We start from the raw sequence: 19222 nt of genomic DNA, 5'->3' as shown, positions 1-19222 counted from the left end.
TCACTTCAGCCGCCAATGATTCAACTTGGCGGGTTCGAGCAAATAGACGTTAGGCCATATTAGACACTGAACCTGCACACTGAACACTTAGAGCTAGATAATCCTTAACAGCCAACTCATTAGACCGTTTGGAAAGTAGTCTGTTATCTTTGGGAGTGAGAAAGTTCTTGGCCACCACCACAACGGTCATATCATTCTTCATCACAGAGTCCCCAACGGTAAGAGGACCAGTATGGGATAAGAAGGATGGGCGCCATATGTTGTCTTGAGAAGGCATGTCTGCCTTTCACCAAAGTTCAAGTCAAAACGACGGTCGGATAGGCCAGACATTCTCAGAAATGATGAAGGAGAAATGAGGTGCAATAAATCTCTGAAGTAAGGGGAAAATTCCTACAAGCAATAACTCTCTGAATGTACTTCTTGCACACAATTGGTGCCCTTATAAAAGAAAGAGCAACAGGGCCATTGGTTCAAAAATCGAAGAGGCACCACTCTCCGGATTCTGAAGAGGCACCACTTTCCACACACAACATCAACTCCTCAGGTACCACAGATAACTTTGCCAAAGATCTCTGACAAAGTTTAGACACATAATTTTGAAGGTCCAGCTACCCTATTATTACCCATAAGGGTAAAGAAACAACACCACTGCTTGATAACTAGAAAGTCCTAATGTGTGTTAACCTCCATGCTCCGTGGCAAGGCAGACTGGCAAAAATACCCAACCTTTACTCACATTCGAGAAAACACTCCCAACAAGATTGTTTGCTCAAAAATCGAAGAGGCACTGCCCTCCGAATCTCGAGAGCCAGACTCCCAACAGGATTACTTTCTCAAAAATCGAAGAGACACTGCTCTCCAAATCTCAAGAGTCAGACTCCCATCAGGATTGCTTTCTCAAAAATCGAAGAGGCACCGCTCTCCGAATCTCGAGAGCCAAACTCCCAACAGGATTACGTGTTCAAAAATCGAAGAGGTACCACCCTCCGAATCTCGAGAATCAGACTCCCAACATGATTACTTTCTTAAAAATCGAAGTGACATTGCTTTCCCAATCTTAAGAGTCGGACTCCTAACAGGATTACTTTCTCAAAAATCAAAGAGGCACCGTTCTCTGAATCTCGAGAGCCAGATCTTCGACAGGATTGCTTGTTCGAAAACCGAAGAGGCACCACTCTCCAAACTTCGAGAGCCAGATTTCCTTGGATAAGGCTTGTCTGCAATCTTCACACGCAACATCAGCTTTCCAGATACCACAGACCATTTTTTCAAAGTGCTCTGACAAAGTTAAAACACGTGAAGCTTGCAGCTCCCACTACATTGTTATGACTAAGAAGGGTAAAGGAATAGCACTATTACTTGTTGTTAGGGAGACTCCTATATATGTCGACCTCCATCCTCCATAGCCAGGCAGACCTGCAAATAAAAAAAATGCTCAACTTTTCTTCACATCCAAGAAGGCACTCTCAGCAGAGTCTCTCGAAATACTCAGCTTCTTTTCCTCCCGATAATACCTCTGCAAAAAGGCCACACCAAAGCAAGAGTATCTCATATCATCAGGGTTAAAAGTAAGAGTATCCCATATCATGCTTTTTCCTTGTCTTTTCCTTTGGCCTTGCTCTTACCTATAAGACAAGGAGAAAGAGAGCAATCAGTCAACACTTGGAATCAAGCTTCCAGTCAGGAACTGACTGCCTGGAACCCCTTGCCTAATTACTTACCTGGCATTGCTCTCGAGTACTCATCTTCAACATCTTATGCTTCCAGAGAATATACCATATCTGCCTGAGGAACAGATAGGGCAAGTGAGAAGGATACAAGGAAGCATGTGGAGACAAGCGTAACAGAACACGTGTCGATACATCCACTACTTTGTCAACAGCAAAAGTATCCCAAATTATCAGGGTCGAACGTACTTTAGATTTGATGGACTTGTTTTGACCCTCAAATTCTTGAGTCGGCCTTATACTCTAGAGGAAACCAGAAAACCCTCCAGCCCAGTTCAAGAATAAGCCTGTGGAAAGTTACTTCTTCAAAAGCAAAAGTATCTCATATCATCTCTTCTCCATTTGCTTCTCATTATCCTTGTTGCTGTTTATGACACAATGAGAAGGGGAACAATCAACCGGAAGCTGAAGTCGAACCTCCGATCTCAGTTTCTTGCTTGGAAGTCTGATTGCTTACCTTGTCTATTACCTCATTCGGCAAATCTTCTAGCTTGACGACTTGGGGGACTCCTACTATAGGGTTTGTATCGCACTTGACCAAGCTCGAAACTACAAGTAAACTTCAAGTGAAATTGATACATTACCTTGTGCATCTTCATCGGTTAAAGATACCGCCCCTAGATGGAGGAAAAGTACTTCCAGAGAAAATGCCACATCTACATATGAGACAGATAAGGCAAGTGAAAATGATACCACACTTCGGTACTTAAAAGTTTCATGATTACTCAATATCTTGGATCTTGTAAGTTCCCAACCGAGGAGCTTCCCTCACTCGAGAACTTAGGGGAGCACTGTTTGTACCATACTTGACCAATCCCGAAACTAATAAGCACCGGTCAACATTAACCCGTCAAGGACCCAGAAGAATTTCCCTCAAACCAGGAGGCCAATCACAGCGCGACACATGTCAACATCAGAAGCCAATTATAGCGCGACACATGTTAACATTAGAAGCCAATCACAACACGACACGTGTCAATGTCAGAATGAAACTAGAAACTCTCTTCTATAAATAGAGATCATTCTCTCACAATATTTCCTAATGTCATTTGTACTAAAGCATTCACTAGTACTCACTAAATGATAGCTTGAACCTATGTACTTGTGTCCCTTCACAATTAATGAGAACTCCTCTACTCCGTGGACGTAGCCAATCTGGGTGAACCACGTACATCTTGTGTTTGCTTCCTTGTTTCTATCCATTTACATACTTATCCACACTAGTGACCGGAGCAATCTAGCGAAGGTCACAAACTTAACACTTTCTGTTATACCAAAGTCCTCGTTGATTTTGTGCATCAACAAAAAACATAATATTAAATAAGTATATACATACCATATTGTCACATCCAAAACATAAAAACGTAATTTTCTTTTAAGTATATTTTCGCTTACCTAAATTGATTGCTCTAGCCTTTTTCTTTGCAAGACTCGTATTTGTATTGTCTATACTTTTGCTTCCAAGATCTCGTTCTGTTCCCATTATCTCCACGGACTCCTCATCACTAAAATTTATTGAATCTAAATCTCTAACATCCATTGCTTTTGAAACAAAATGGGTATAAATTAATTAATAGCTTAATTAATTAAGTAAAGTCTTTAATAGTTTTTAATTAATGTAGAAGTGTAAAAAAATATAGAAAATATATATAAACGCTCATAATGAAAAACTTTACAACTTTCATGAATAGCTTAACTTTGAAATTAGCCACTATAATCATATAAATCATAGATCAAAATTTAACCATTGATTGTTGTTTACATTTACGCTTCATTGTTCTCATCAAATTTTATTTTTTCAGATTTTCTTTTTTGAAAACATGATCTATTAGAGGATGCAAGAAGATGAATGGTTTGGATTGTTGATATTATATTTAGAGTTTTATGGTTAGTGAAAATATTGTTTGATATTTATAAAGTTTCTACAAACTATATGACATCGACTCATATTTCAATAAATCGTATATATCGAAACGTGATATCAAAGATCTGAATCATTCATCTTCTTACATCCGCTAGATGATCATGTTTTCAAAAAAGAAAATTTAAAAAATGAAATTCAGTAAGAAGAATAAAGCGTAAATGACAATCGACGGTTAAATATAAATTTAAGGTTTATGGATTATAGTGTTGGATTTCAAAGCTAACCCCTTAATGAAAGTTGTAAAGCTTGTCACTATGAGCGATTGTGTGTGTGTATATATATATATATATTTTTTTTTTTTTACATTTTTTTACACTTCTACAATAATTATTATTAGTTTTATTAATTTTGCCCTCAAATAAAAAACATTATTCATGAGGGTTTGGAGCATTTTAAAAATCTAAACGATAATGTAAGTGTAACCATTATCTACTTGTGGAGGAATAATGATGAATCACTAGTGTTTATATATTCTTTCACATTTTTCATACTTGTATGTATGTCTTCTTAATTCTTGCCTAAACCGATACTATACTAGTTTATTTTAATTTTTGTAGGTTTAACCCCGTTGAGCCTTATTTAGCCTATATTGTTTGTTAACCCACATTATCCTTACCTAGCCTAGATTAGGACCATCCATACCCTTGTTCTTGAAGCATAGTAAGCATGACTAAAAATGAATTCCTTTTGATTGAGGGTGTGCAGAGAACAAGTGTGGGGGAGTGATTTTTGATAGGTGGATGTGCCAAAGTCTCTTTTGAGGCACGAAAAAAAAAAATAAGAAAAAAAAAAAGAAAAATGTTGAGAAAAGTGTGAAAAAGAGTTGAAAGAGCATGGAAATGAGCTCTAAGGTGTTGGTTGTTGAAGAGGGGGTCCAAAACATTGAATTTGACCCCAAGTGTTGCATGAATTTCCCCTTTGAGTTAAAAGTTGATTTTTGCATTCAAAAGTGAATTCTAAGTGTCAATTTCATTGCTTTGCTTACTATTGTTTAAGAACGTTTGTTTATCCTTCACCTTTCTTTGTTAGCCAATACCCCAAGCCCCGTTACAACCCTTAACTTCTATCTTGAGTGTTGTGTATTTCAATTTGTGGAGTTTGGGATTGGTATGAGCATATGGTGTCACTGGTTCTCGCGTCTAAGCAGTAGCATTCCTTTCATGAGATCATATACATGCTTATTAAATTCAGAAAAAGCTTTCCTTGTTATAACATATGTGAGTATTCGTTTTCATATTTACATCAATCTTCTCACATATAACTAGTATAGGGTGTGTAGTCAGAAAATCTGTGTGAAGATTGAGTGCATATCTAGTAAGGAATTGAGCAAATTCTCTAAGGCATGTTACTACATTCAAAATCATGTTTTAATTGGTTATATGTGAACTAGTACGTGGTGGCTTTAATTAAGTATATGCTTGTGTAAAGATGACTAAAATCTGTGGGGATAACAATCTTTAACATGTCATGTGCATTGGAAATCCCTGAGGCAAACGTTGGAAGGTTTAGGTTTTGTTTTGGTTAGTTTGTTTCATTTTGCTTTCTTTCTTTTGTTTGTTTTGCTCGAGGACTAGCAAAAGCTAAGTGTGGGGGAATTTGATAAGAGCATATTTATGCGCCTTAGTTAGCTAGTTCTTATGCATTGTTGTTATGTTTTCTTCGTCAAAGTAGTCTTTTAAGCTACTTTCATGTGTTTTCAGGGTTAAAGGACATATTACACGAAATGATGCAATTTGGAGCTTTTGGAGCAAAAAGTGAGCTGGAATGTGGTGTATGCAAATGGAGCACGAAGAATGGACGAGTTTGAAGGTCAAAGAAACTTAAGAATGAAGAAATGAAAGTGATGAACTAAGAATTCGGAATTGGAAACCAAAGTTTCTAAAGTTGGAAGTTTCTATTCTTGGAGGTTTCCAATTTCGAGAGTTTCTATTCTCGGCTTTGGGCTTTTGGATGACCCATCTTTGCCTCTTGGACCTATGCCGCACCTAACCCTAACCCTAGCCCACTTAATCAGCCGCACCTAGGCCTTGTTCACATGAAAGAAATCTGATTACTTACCCTAAGCCCATGCCGCACCTAATGTTCTAGAAACCCTAGTTTTTGGTGGATTTCCTAACCCTAGCCGCACCTAAACCCTAGCCCATTTGTCTAACCTGATTTCTTTAGGGTTTGGCTGCCTTTATATATGTGTTTTACCTCCCTTGGCCGAACACCACCCTCTCCATATTCAGAAATTCGTCCAAAACCCTATTTCCCATCTTGCCGCACCTTTCCTTCATTCCAGCTGATTTCTACCACCATTCTTCATCTCCACACCTTCCACACAACACCCATACACCATCCCCAACCCTTGCCGTGCCCTCCCACCACCATCACCACCTTGTGCAGCCACCATTGGAGGAGGAAGAAGTAGTGCCGTGCATTCCAAAGGAGGACGACACCTTGCACATGCAATCTGCCATTAGTGGAGTGTTTGGAGTTCTTTCTTCCTTTGTTTCTGTTTTCATGTTTAATTTAAATTGTTGCTCAATTATGTTAGACATGTGGAACTAATTTCTTTTTAGTTAGAGGTGAATTTGAAGCCATGGACATATGTTTTATATGATTTGATTTCTTCCAATTATGATTTCAGAAATTGTGAATGTGATTTACTTATCTATTTGATTGATAACTTGTTTATGTATGTGGGTTGAGGGTCGACACTTAAATTGCATGCCTAAACTTGATGCTAGGATATAAGGGAATTTCACCTAATCGTTATTAACTTATATTCATAAGTAGTGAAAGTCGCTAGTCACGATTGCGTTAAATAAATCCTAGGCAAGAATAACATGCGTATCCCATAGTTATGAATGCCTCGTCAATGCTTATGATTTCCATTAAACTTAATGATCTTTGATATGTGTCTCTATCATGCGTATTCCATAGTTAGGGTCCTTGATAAGAATAATTTGGTTGTAATGCGTATTCCATTCAATTCAATGAATCTAGGGAAATCTGAGAATTAATTGGTGCAATCTAGTTAATTTGGGGCATTGTCATTCATGGTTTGTTGAAAGAGTAATTGGAGATCGAGTTGTATGCATATGTTCATGTGTGGATAAGGAACCCTCTAACTAGCTTCTCACCATTCTATTTAATCACAATCTGTGCTGCTTTACATTTGTTTTTAAAGTCTGAGTTTTAAAGTTTTAATTTCGTCAAAATCATTCCCCCATTTATTTTAAAGTGTTAGATTAGTTAGAAATCCATTTAGTTGTGTTTTTAAGTGTTTTGAGTCAAGTCATAGTCCAAATTCGTCCAAACTAGTGTTAGGTACTCAAAACTGCCCAGAAAGTGGTTTAAAGGCAGTTTTGAGCCTTTTAGTTGCTGTTTTGAGTTTTTAGTTTGTTTAGGTGTTTTAAACCCTAGTTTTGCATTAATTGAGTCTAGTTTAGTGTTCTACATTATATTTTTATGTTCTTGAGTCAGTTTTACATTGATTAGCATCCCTAGTTAATCCCCGGTTAGAACGATCCCTATTTGCTCATATACTACAATTGTCATCCATTGGGTTTAATTTGTGTGTCAAGTTAATTTTCACATCAAATTTTGGCGCCGTTGCCGGGGATTAGCAAAATTGCTAATCCCTTGTGTTATTGCCGTGTGTTTTAGTATAAATTACTTAGTTTCTTATTTTGTTTTGTTTTCTTGGTTTAGGTACTAGTGCATGACGCGGAGCTCTCAAACCGTGCACGCACACATATTGGATTTCAACGACGATTTTGAACGTGATTTGAGAAGAAAGAGGAGGCATCCCGAACCTAGTGAACCTAGTTCAAGTTCAGAGGCCGAATCTGAGTTTGAAGAAGTGGAAGAAGAAGTTATGGCAGTGGACAATCGGACCATTAAAGAGCTTTCGGCCTCGGGGTTGACCAATGCCGCACCATTATGCATTCAATACCCCGCGGCTGCCCAAGGCAAGACCGACGAATTTGAGTTGAAGTCGAGCTTGTTGCACCACATTCCGAAATACCATGGGCTTTCCATGGAAGATCCCAACAAGCATCTCAAGGAGTTCGAGGTTGTTTGTTCGAGCATGACACCTATCAATGTTGACGGGAGTATTCTGATGATGAAGGCTTTTCCATTCACACTTTTGGAAAAGGCGAAAGATTGGCTTTACGAGTTAGCACCCGGAACGGTTACATTTTGGGATAGTATGAAAAGAGCGTTCTTGGAGAAGTTTTTCCCAACTTCAAGAGTCATTCTCTTGAGGAAACGGATTAGTGGCATCCAACAAAACCCAGGTGAATCGTTTCCTTCTTATTATGAACGTTTTAAATCACTTGTTGCTTCTTGTCCACAGCATCAAATGAAGGAGGAGCTGCTCATTCAATATTTCTACGAAGGACTCCTTCCCATGGAACGCCAAATGCTTGATGCCTCGGCGGGAGGAGCGTTGGTGGATAAGACTCCGGGGGCTGCAAAAGTTCTAATTGCCAACCGAGCACATAATGCACAACAATACGAAGGTGTTGGACAAAGAGACCCCCACGGCCACAAGTGAATGAGGTAAGTTCTATGCCCGAGATTCAATCCCAATTAGCTAACCTTACTTCTATTGTTTCTCAGTTGGCCGAGGGAATGAAGATTCATGGACCAAGTGTGTGTGGCGTGTGCTCGGTGCAAGGACATGCCAATGATCAATGCCCTCAGTTGATTGAGAATGGGGGTTGGGAAACTGCCAATGCCGTGGGGTTTGGGAACCAAAATCAACCACGCCATGATCCATACTCTAATTCCTACAATCCGGGGTGGAGAGACCATCCAAATTTCAAATGGCGGGATCCTCAACAACCCCAACAACAAGGAGGATTTAGGCAGCAACCACCGGGCTTTTATACAAAGCCATTCGTCCCCAATCAAAACCAAGTGCAAACCGCCCCACCAACCTCAGGTACGTCTTTGGATAATGATCAAGTTGTTAAGTTACTTACTACTTTGACGCAGGAAGTACAAACTCAAAATAAGGAGAGACAAATCCAAGATAAACGGGTGGACAACTTGGAGAAGCAGATGGGTCAAATTGCAGAGTTTATGGGGCAAATTAGAGAACAAGGCAGATTGCCTAGTTCAACCGTTGTGAACCCGAAGGGAGGATTTGAAACCGCTAAGGCCATCATGTTGAGAAGTGGTAAAAAGGTTGGAGCGGACTCGAATATATCCAAATCAAGTCAAGACGAGGAGGACAAGTTGATGCAAGAGGAGGCACAAAGAGCAAAACCCACGGCCAAGGATGACCAATCCATGCCGCCACCCTCTAACCCTCCTAAATCGTCCTCCACCACCAAGGTAAGTCCAAATTCGACTTTTTCTAGTTCTATTCCACTGAATGTGCCCTTTCCTGGCAGGTTTAGGCAATCAAAGAAGGAAGAAGCCGAGAAGGACATTCTAGAGACCTTTCGGAAAGTTCAAGTCAATATCCCGCTCCTTGATGCGATTAAGCAAGTCCCGAGGTATGCTAAGTTCTTAAAAGAACTTTGTACAACCAGGAGAAGGATTTCGAACAAAGAGGTGGTCCAGGTAAGTGAAAACGTCTCTGCTGTGTTACAAAGGAAATTACCCCCTAAATGCAAAGATCCGGGTAGTTTTACAATTCCATGCGTTATTGGTAATACTAAGTTTGAACAATGCATGTTAGACTTAGGGGCTTCGATTAATGTTATGCCATACTCAATTTATGCATCTATGAACTTAGGTGAGCTTAAAAATGATGGTGTGATAATTCAATTAGCCGATCGTTCTAATGCATACCCAAAGGGTGTTTTGGAAGATGTTTTGGTGCAGGTTGGTAATTTGATTTTTCCAGCGGACTTTTACGTGCTTGACATGGAGGATTCACCCCATTCTACCCCATTGCCGATTCTATTAGGGAGGCCCTTCATGAAAACAGCCCGCACCAAGATAGATGTGTTTAAAGGAACTTTAACGATGGAATTTGATGGGGAAGTCATTGATTTTAATCTTTCTGAAAGTATTAAATTTCCTAAGGACGATCATTCTTGCTTTTCTATTGATATAATTGATGATTTGGCGCAGGATTTTCTCGATTGTTTGGAGAGGGATACACTTGAAACGACAATTGCACAAGGAATTGGGCACAAAAATGGTGTTGCCGTGCCTAGAAGTGAGGATGAGGCCGAGATAGTGGCTGCCCTTGAGTCACTCCCTCAACACCATGGTAAGCCTTCTAACCCAATTTCAATTCCAGTTTCCACTAATAAGATGTTACCCTCAGTGATTCAGGCACCCGTACTTGAGCTTAAACCGTTACCCGATCATTTAAAGTACGTTTTTCTGGGAGACAACGAGACATTGCCCGTCATTGTCTCTTCATCACTCACGGCCATAGAGGAGGAGAAGTTGATCCGAGTGTTGAAAGAGCACAAGACGGCCATTGGGTGGACTTTGGCCGATATTAGGGGAATTAGCCCAACTACGTGCATGCATCGCATACTTCTAGAGGAGGGGGCTAAACCAACTCGAGAGGCTCAGCGCCGTCTCAACCCTCCAATGATGGAAGTTGTGAAAAAGGAGATTATCAAACTTCTTGATTGTGGAGTAATTTATCCGATCTCTGATAGTCGTTGGGTGTCACCGGTGCAATGTGTTCCAAAGAAGTCCGGAGTGACCGTGGTGAAGAATGCCGAGAATGAGCTTGTGCCAACCCGTATCCAAACAGGTTGGCGAGTGTGTATTGATTATAGGAAGCTCAACGCCACCACAAGGAAGGACCACTTCCCTTTGCCGTTCATTGATCAAATGCTTGAAAGGTTAGCCGGTCATTCTTTTTATTGTTTCCTTGATGGTTATTCTGGATATAATCAGATTGTCATAGCGCCGGATGACCAAGAAAAGACAACTTTCACATGCCCCTTTGGTACTTTTGCTTATCGTCGCATGCCTTTTGGTTTATGCAATGCTCCGGCCACATTTCAAAGGTGTATGGTAAGTATCTTTTCAGATTTTGTGGAAAAGATTATTGAGGTATTTATGGATGATTTTAGTGTGTTTGGTGATTCATTTGATGGATGTTTGGACAATCTCACAATAATTTTGAAACGATGTGTAGAAACTAACCTAGTGCTTAATTGGGAAAAATGTCACTTTATGGTTAGACAAGGCATAGTTCTAGGGCATATTGTTTCAGAAAGAGGAATTGAAGTGGATAAATCGAAAATAGATCTTGTACGCTACTTACCCTCTCCTACTTCGGTTCGAGAGGTTCGTTTGTTTCTTGGTCATGCAGGATTTTATAGGCGATTTATCAAGGACTTCTCCAAGATCTCAAACCCTCTTTGCCGTCTCCTCTAGAAAGATGTGGCGTTTGACTTCAACAAGGAGTGTGAGAAGGCATTCAATCACCTAAAGGACATGCTAACTTCGGCCCCTATCATAGTTCCACCGGATTGGAGCCTTCCTTTTGAGCTTATGTGCGACGCTTCCGATTATGCATTAGGACCTGTTTTGGGGCAAAGGAAGGACAAGAGGCCGCATGCTATCTATTATGCCTCTCGGACTTTAAATGATGCACAATTGAATTATTCCACCACTGAAAAAGAACTTCTAGCTGTTGTATTTGCTTTAGATAAATTCCGTTCTTATTTGCTTGGTACTAAAGTTATTATTTATACTGACCATGCAGCATTGAAGTATTTGTTCACCAAGAAGGAGGCCAAACCACGACTCATTCGTTGGATGCTTCTTCTCCAAGAGTTCGATATCGAAATCCGGGACAAGAAGGGAAGTGAAAACGTGGTGGCTGACCACTTGAGCCGTATGGTACATGAGGAGGATGCCGGGCCTATCATAGAGACATTCCCAGATGAGCAACTGATGTCCATCAAGGTAAGTGAACCATGGTATGCTGATTTGGTGAATTATTTGGTGTCTAAACATGTTCCTAGTGAATTACTTCAACACCAAGGTGATAAATTGAAGAAAGAGGCACGGTTTTATGTGTGGGATGACCCGTATTTATGGAAATATTGCCCTGACCAAGTTATACGTAGGTGTGTGCATGATTCTGAGTTTAATGTTATTCTAACATTTTGTCACACTTATGCTTGTGGGGGACACTTTGGCACTAATAGAACAGCACTTAAGGTATTAGAATGTGGTTTCTATTGGCCTACCATCTTTAGGGATGCTAGAACATTTTGCATGTCTTGTGATAGATGCCAAAGAACGGGCAATATAGGTCCTAAACAACAAATGCCGCAAACCCCCATTTTTAGTGTTGAAATATTTGATGTTTGGGGTATTGATTTTATGGGTCCCTTTCCTTCGTCACATGGATTTCTTTATATATTACTTGCTGTGGATTATGTGTCGAAGTGGGTGGAAGCAAAAGCCACCCGAACTAATGATTCTCGAGTGGTTGCAGATTTTGTGAAAACTAACATTTTTGCAAGGTTCGGAATGCCACGAGTGCTCATCAGTGATGGAGGTTCCCATTTTTGTAATCGAACCATCGAGGCGTTGCTCAAGAAATACAATGTCACGCATAAGGTGGCCACACCTTATCATCCTCAAACGAGCGGGCAAGCCGAGGTTTCGAATAGGGAAATCAAGCAAATTCTTGAGAAGACCGTGGGGCCTACGAGGAAGGATTGGAGTTTGCGTTTAAACGATGCATTGTGGGCGTATCGCACTGCCTACAAAACCCCCATTGGGATGTCACCTTTTCGGCTCATCTATGGGAAGCCATGCCATCTTCCCGTCGAGTTAGAGCATCGTGCACACTGGGCCGTCAAAACATTTAACATGGACCTTGATGCCGCAGGTTTACATAGGAAGCTCCAATTGTGTGAACTTGAGGAAATCCGAAATGAAGCATATGAGAATGCCTGGATTTACAAGGAGAAAACGAAGGCATTCCATGACAAGATGATTCGTGCCAAGACGTTCTCTATTGGGCAGAAAGTGTTGTTGTTCAATTCTCGCCTTCGGTTGTTTCCGGGTAAGTTACGTTCCAAATGGGTTGGTCCTTTTATTGTAACTAATGTTTTCCCTCATGGTGCAGTGCAAATCAAGAGTGCAAGGACGCAACAAGAATTCAAAGTGAATGGGCATCGATTGAAGCCCTATTACGAGATGTTTGAGGAGCATGTCGTGGAGGAGGTACCCCTCCATGCCGTGGCACATAGTCAAGCTTAAACGGAGGTACCGTCCGGCTGGAAGACGTTAAAGCAAGCGCTTCGTGGGAGGCAACCCATGCATTTGACAAAGGAAGACCTAGAGAGCACTCCAATTCCAGATTTGCGTTTCTAAACCCTTCTCTTTGTTGTTTCTTTCGTTTCTGCCATGTTTAGTTTGTTAGTATTGGTTTGTTTGTTTATGTGTTTTTGTGTGAGTCTATGCTTGAAACATTGAGGACAATGTTTGGTTTAAGTGTGGGGGGGTAACCAAAGTGTTTTGATGCAAATTCGAAGGGTTTTCTCACTCATAATTTCCAATGTTGTTTCTTGCTGTTTTTAGGTGTTTTTAGGCTGTTTTGGTGTGTTTTAATGTGTTTTGATTCAAAAATCCGAAAATCCCATAAAAATTTGAAAATTTGTTTTAAAAAACCCAAAAAGAGTCGTTTTTAAGTTGTTTTTGTGTGTTTGTTTGTGTCTTAGGGTACCTTCCAACACAACGATGAGGATTCGGTTTTTAATTGCATGACTATTGAAGAGAGTTATAAACATGGATGGAAGTTTGATTTACTCTTGGTTTATGCTTAGTTGTAGTTATAACTTATGAATTCACATGTAATCAAAAAGGAAAAAAATCAGTTTTTGTGACATGCTTGAAGGAAGAAACTCAAACTAAAGCTACAACCCTGAGAGACTTGAGCCTAAACTTTATTTGGAGAGTTAAAATCTGTGCATTCTTGTTTTCTAAAGTCGTTGCATGATCTCATTATTCTTTGCTTGGTTATTACTTAGAAGGCGTTTCATCACTTTAGTTCCAAATGCTAGAACTCATGCCAATTTCATTCAAAACATTTCATTGAATTGCATAACACATATTCGAGAAGAAGTTGTTTAGTAGTTGCCACCATATCCAAAAAGCCTTCATTCCATACATTGTTTTTGTAGGTTTAACCCCGTTGAGCCTTATTTAGCCTATATTGTTTGTTAACCCACATTATCCTTACCTAGCCTAGATTAGGACCATCCATACCCTTGTTCTTGAAGCATAGTAAGCATGACTTAAAATGAATTCCTTTTGATTGAGGGTGTGCAGAGAACAAGTGTGGGGGAGTGATTTTTGATAGGTGGATGTGCCAAAGTCTCTTTTGAGGCACGAAAAAAAAAAATAAGAAAAAAATAAAGAAAAATGTTGAGAAAAGTGTGAAAAAGAGTTGAAAGAGCATGGAAATGAGCTCTAAGGTGTTGGTTGTTGAAGAGGGGGTCCAAAACATTGAATTTGACCCCAAGTGTTGCATGAATTTCCCCTTTGAGTTAAAAGTTGATTTTTGCATTCAAAAGTGAATTCTAAGTGTCAATTTCATTGCTTTGCTTACTATTGTTTAAGAACGTTTGTTTATTCTTCACCTTTCTTTGTTAGCCAATACCCCAAGCCCTGTTACAACCCTTAACTTCTATCTTGAGTGTTGTGTATTTCAATTTGTGGAGTTTGGGATTGGTATGAGCATATGGTGTCACTGGTTCTCGCGTCTAAGTAGTAGCATTCCTTTCATGAGATCATATACATGCTTATTAAATTCAGAAAAAGCTTTCCTTGTTATAACATATGTGAGTATTCATTTTCATATTTACATCAATCTTCTCACATATAACTAGTATAGGGTGTGTAGTCAGAAAATCTGTGTGAAGATTGAGTGCATATCTAGTAAGGAATTGAGCAAATTCTCTAAGGCATGTTACTACATTCAAAATCATGTTTTAATTGGTTATATGTGAACTAGTACGTGGTGGCTTTAATTAAGTATATGCTTGTGTAAAGATGACTAAAATCTGTGGGGATAACAATCTTTAACATGTCATGTGCATTGGAAATCCCTGAGGCAAACGTTGGAAGGTTTAGGTTTTGTTTTGGTTAGTTTGTTTCATTTTGCTTTCTTTCTTTTGTTTGTTTTGCTCGAGGACTAGCAAAAGCTAAGTGTGGGGGAATTTGATAGGAGCATATTTATGCGCCTTAGTTAGCTAGTTCTTATGCATTGTTGTTATGTTTTCTTCGTCAAAGTAGTCTTTTAAGCTACTTTCATGTGTTTTCAGGGTTAAAGGACATATTACACGAAATGATGCAATTTGGAGCTTTTGGAGCAAAAAGTGAGCTGGAATGTGGTGTATGCAAATGGAGCACGAAGAATGGACGAGTTTGAAGGTCAAAGAAGCTTAAGAATGAAGAAATGAAAGTGATGAACTAAGAATTCGGAATTGGAAACCAAAGTTTCTAAAGTTGGAAGTTTCTATTCTTGGAGGTTTCCAATTTCGAGAGTTTCTATTCTCGGCTTTGGGCTTTTGGATGACCCATCTTTGCCTCTTGGACCTATGCCGCACCTAACCCTAACCCTAGCCCACTTAATCAGCCGCACCTAGGCCTTGTTCACATGAAAGAAATCTGATTACTTACCCTAAGCCCATGCCGCACCTAATGTTCTAGAAACCCTAGTTTTTGGTGGATTTCCTAACCCTAGCCGCACCTAAACCCTAGCCCATTTGTCTAACCTGATTTCTTTAGGGTTTGGCTGCCTATATATATGTGTTTTACCTCCCTTGGCAGAACACCACCCTCTCCATATTCAGAAATTCGTCCAAAACCCTATTTCCCATCTTGCCGCACCTTTCCTTCATTCCAGCTGATTTCTACCACCATTCTTCATCTCCACACCTTCCACACAACACCCATACACCATCCCCAACCCTTGCCGTGCCCTCCCACCACCATCACCACCTTGTGCAGCCACCATTGGAGGAGGAAGAAGTAGTGCCGTGCATTCCAAAGGAGGACGACACCTTGCACATGCAATCTGCCATTAGTGGAGTGTTTGGAGTTCTTTCTTCCTTTGTTTCTGTTTTCATGTTTAATTTAAATTGTTGCTCAATTATGTTAGACATGTGGAACTAATTTCTTTTTAGTTAGAGGTGAATTTGAAGCCATGGACATATGTTTTATATGATTTGATTTCTTCCGATTATGATTTCAGAAATTGTGAATGTGATTTACTTATCTATTTGATTGATAACTTGTTTATGTATGTGGGTTGAGGGTCGACACTTAAATTGCATGCCTAAACTTGATGCTAGGATATAAGGGAATTTCACCTAATCGTTATTAACTTATATTCATAAGTAGTGAAAGTCGCTAGTCACGATTGCGTTAAGTAAATCCTAGGCAAGAATAACATGCGTATCCCATAGTTATGAATGCCTCGTCAATGCTTATGATTTCCATTAAACTTAATGATCTTTGATATGTGTCTCTATCATGCGTATTCCATAGTTAGGGTCCTTGATAAGAATAATTTGGTTGTAATGCGTATTCCATTCAATTCAATGAATCTAGGGAAATCTGAGAATTAATTGGTGCAATCTAGTTAATTTGGGGCATTGTCATTCATGGTTTGTTGAAAGAGTAATTGGAGATCGAGTTGTATGCATATGTTCATGTGTGGATAAGGAACCCTCTAACTAGCTTCTCACCATTCTATTTAATCACAATCTGTGCTGCTTTACATTTGTTTTTAAAGTCTGAGTTTTAAAGTTTTAATTTCATCAAAATCATTCCCCCATTTATTTTAAAGTGTTAGATTAGTTAGAAATCCATTTAGTTGTGTTTTTAAGTGTTTTGAGTCAAGTCATAGTCCAAATTCGTCCAAACTAGTGTTAGGTACTCAAAACTGCCCAGAAAGTGGTTTAAAGGCAGTTTTGAGCCTTTTAGTTGCTGTTTTGAGTTTTTAGTTTGTTTAGGTGTTTTAAACCCTAGTTTTGCATTAATTGAGTCTAGTTTAGTGTTCTACATTATATTTTTATGTTCTTGAGTCAGTTTTACATTGATTAGCATCCCTAGTTAATCCCCGGTTAGAACGATCCCTATTTGCTCATATACTACAATTGTCATCCATTGGGTTTAATTTGTGTGTCAAGTTAATTTTCACATCAAATTTTGGCGCCGTTGCCGGGGATTAGCAAAATTGCTAATCCCTTGTGTTATTGCCGTGTGTTTTAGTATAAATTACTTAGTTTCTTATTTTGTTTTGTTTTCTTGGTTTAGGTACTAGTGCATGACGCGGAGCTCTCAAACCGTGCACGCACACATATTGGATTTCAACGACGATTTTGAACGTGATTTGAGAAGAAAGAGGAGGCATCCCGAACCTAGTGAACCTAGTTCAAGTTCAGAGGCCGAATCTGAGTTTGAAGAAGTGGAAGAAGAAGTTATGGCAGTGGACAATCGGACCATTAAAGAGCTTTCGGCCTCGGGGTTGACCAATGCCGCACCATTATGCATTCAATACCCCGCGGCTGCCCAAGGCAAGACCGACGAATTTGAGTTGAAGTCGAGCTTGTTGCACCACATTCCGAAATACCATGGGCTTTCCATGGAAGATCCCAACAAGCATCTCAAGGAGTTCGAGGTTGTTTGTTCGAGCATGACACCTATCAATGTTGACGGGAGTATTCTGATGATGAAGGCTTTTCCATTCTCACTTTTGGAAAAGGCGAAAGATTGGCTTTACGAGTTAGCACCCGGAACGGTTACATTTTGGGATAGTATGAAAAGAGCGTTCTTGGAGAAGTTTTTCCCAACTTCAAGAGTCATTCTCTTGAGGAAACGGATTAGTGGCATCCAACAAAACCCAGGTGAATCGTTTCCTTCTTATTATGAACGTTTTAAATCACTTGTTGCTTCTTGTCCACAGCATCAAATGAAGGAGGAGCTGCTCATTCAATATTTCTACGAAGGACTCCTTCCCATGGAACGCCAAATGCTTGATGCCTCGGCGGGAGGAGCGTTGGTGGATAAGACTCCGGGGGCTGCAAAAGTTCTAATTGCCAACCGAGCACATAATGCACAACAATACGAAGGTGTTGGACAAAGAGACCCCCCACGGCCACAAGTGAATGAGGTAAGTTCTATGCCCGAGATTCAATCCCAATTAGCTAACCTTACTTCTATTGTTTCTCAGTTGGCCGAGGGAATGAAGATTCATGGACCAAGTGTGTGTGGCGTGTGCTCGGTGCAAGGACATGCCAATGATCAATGCCCTCAGTTGATTGAGAATGGGGGTTGGGAAACTGCCAATGCCGTGGGGTTTGGGAACCAAAATCAACCACGCCATGATCCATACTCTAATTCCTACAATCCGGGGTGGAGAGACCATCCAAATTTCAAATGGCGGGATCCTCAACAACCCCAACAACAAGGAGGATTTAGGCAGCAACCACCGGGCTTTTATACAAAGCCATTCGTCCCCAATCAAAACCAAGTGCAAACCGCCCCACCAACCTCAGGTACGTCTTTGGATAATGATCAAGTTGTTAAGTTACTTACTACTTTGACGCAGGAAGTACAAACTCAAAATAAGGAGAGACAAATCCAAGATAAACGGGTGGACAACTTGGAGAAGCAGATGGGTCAAATTGCAGAGTTTATGGGGCAAATTAGAGAACAAGGCAGATTGCCTAGTTCAACCGTTGTGAACCCGAAGGGAGGATTTGAAACCGCTAAGGCCATCATGTTGAGAAGTGGTAAAAAGGTTGGAGCGGACTCGAATATATCCAAATCAAGTCAAGACGAGGAGGACAAGTTGATGCAAGAGGAGGCACAAAGAGCAAAACCCACGGCCAAGGATGACCAATCCATGCCGCCACCCTCTAACCCTCCTAAATCGTCCTCCACCACCAAGGTAAGTCCAAATTCGACTTTTTCTAGTTCTATTCCACTGAATGTGCCCTTTCCTGGCAGGTTTAGGCAATCAAAGAAGGAAGAAGCCGAGAAGGACATTCTAGAGACCTTTCGGAAAGTTCAAGTCAATATCCCGCTCCTTGATGCGATTAAGCAAGTCCCGAGGTATGCTAAGTTCTTAAAAGAACTTTGTACAACCAGGAGAAGGATTTCGAACAAAGAGGTGGTCCAGGTAAGTGAAAACGTCTCTGCTGTGTTACAAAGGAAATTACCCCCTAAATGCAAAGATCCGGGTAGTTTTACAATTCCATGCGTTATTGGTAATACTAAGTTTGAACAATGCATGTTAGACTTAGGGGCTTCGATTAATGTTATGCCATACTCAATTTATGCATCTATGAACTTAGGTGAGCTTAAAAATGATGGTGTGATAATTCAATTAGCCGATCGTTCTAATGCATACCCAAAGGGTGTTTTGGAAGATGTTTTGGTGCAGGTTGGTAATTTGATTTTTCCAGCGGACTTTTACGTGCTTGACATGGAGGATTCACCCCATTCTACCCCATTGCCGATTCTATTAGGGAGGCCCTTCATGAAAACAGCCCGCACCAAGATAGATGTGTTTAAAGGAACTTTAACGATGGAATTTGATGGGGAAGTCATTGATTTT

This window comes from Malus domestica, chromosome 15 (assembly GCF_042453785.1).
Source record: "Malus domestica chromosome 15, GDT2T_hap1".
In the NCBI taxonomy this organism is placed as follows: domain Eukaryota; kingdom Viridiplantae; phylum Streptophyta; class Magnoliopsida; order Rosales; family Rosaceae; genus Malus; species Malus domestica.
This window is presented reverse-complemented; position numbering follows the sequence as displayed.